The following is a 1,616-nucleotide window of genomic DNA, read 5'->3' as shown; positions in this document are numbered from 1 at the left end:
GAGCTAGAAGGTTGGTGTCTTCAGCAGAGTTGTTAAGCAGACCCAGAGTTATCTGGCAGTAACAATCTTAATTGGGAATTTATCCGCAAGGTGGTGCTAGTTATAATTTTTCTTCAATCTTCTAGAGCTCAAGATCCTGAAGAGGTAGAAGTTTGGCGTCTTCGGCAAATTTGTTTAGCAGACTGAGGGCTATCTGCAATAGCAAAACTAGTTGAGAATTTATCCGCTAGGTGGCGCTAGTAACATTTTATTCAATCATATATATCTTAAAATTTTGATGAGCTAGAGGGTTGGTGTCTTCGGCAAAGTTGTTCAGCAGATCAAGAGCTATCTGGCAGCAACAAACCTAATTGGGAATTTATCCGATAGGTGGTGTTAGTAACAAATTATCTTCAATTTTATGTATCAAAAGTTAACAAGCAGATCAATGTTGGGTGGCTCCAGTTTGTCTGTGACAAAGATGTTCACATCGTGGCGAAAATTTTAAATGCTCTTATATTATGTTCGAGATTTTTCCCGCTTGATTTGTAGCTTACGCAGCTCATCAGCCACAATACATGAGTTGGTTCATCAATTTGTTTAAATGCTGTTTTGACTCAAAGCCTTATATTTTATTTACGAGATTTTTTGGTGGAGCCTTCCTTCGCCGAGTGATTAGAGTTCGCGGCTATAAAGCAAAGCCATGCTGAAGGTATCTGGGTTCGATTCCCGGTAGGCCCAGGATCTTTTCGTAATGGAAATTTTCTTGACTTCTCTGGGCATAGAGTATCATCGTACCTGCCACACGAAAAATATACAAATACGAAAATGGCAACTTTGGCAAAGAAAGCTCTCAGTTAATAACTGTGGAAGTTCTCATTGAACACTAAGCTGAGAAGCAGGTTCTGTTTCATTGAAGAAGTAATGCCAAGAAGAAGAAGAAGAAGAAGAAGAAGAAGAAGAAGAAGAAGAAGAAGAAGAACGAGCTTTGGGCTAGTTCATATCGGGACCAACAGCTTTACTTCCCTTCAGAAGGAAGTCGTCACTAAAATTTTTATGACTATCTCTTAGATGGGTCGCATCCTCAGCGTATGTTCTAACCACTATACCGAGTCCATTTCCATATAGAGTCCTAATTCTTTGTTTTTCTGCTAGAATTATAACGCACCTTTCTAATGTAAACAATAACATTGGGTTTTGACAGACACTCAATGTGTTTCATGATTGAATATATTCGACGGCAAGAGCGTGAGCAAGTGATTTTGCATCCAAAAATCGATTTTGCTTTTGAGGGAGAACCTCATGGTTGAGATTTGAGTGTCAATTTACCTATACTGGATGTTCAATAGATCAAGGGCCATCTGAAATGGAAAACTGAATCAATATTCATTCGCTATATGGGGCCCTCTTACGGATCTCACTCACGGTGACAAAACGGTGAAGTGATCACTTTCCTATTACGGATATCACCTAAGTGAGAAAATGTGGAGAAGTTCATCGCAAGTGATCGCGCGCATGAACACGAGCTATTACGAATGGCACGCTAACCGGCGAAGATCGACAACAGCAATCACTTGAAGTGGAAACTTTACACCGCCGTTTGCGGTGGTGAAGAGTTGTCACGTAAAATGAAATAA

Source organism: Aedes aegypti, chromosome 1 (assembly GCF_002204515.2).
Source record: "Aedes aegypti strain LVP_AGWG chromosome 1, AaegL5.0 Primary Assembly, whole genome shotgun sequence".
Classification (NCBI taxonomy): domain Eukaryota; kingdom Metazoa; phylum Arthropoda; class Insecta; order Diptera; family Culicidae; genus Aedes; species Aedes aegypti.
The sequence above is the reverse complement of the archived record's forward strand: the minus strand, read 5'-3'. Positions refer to the sequence as shown.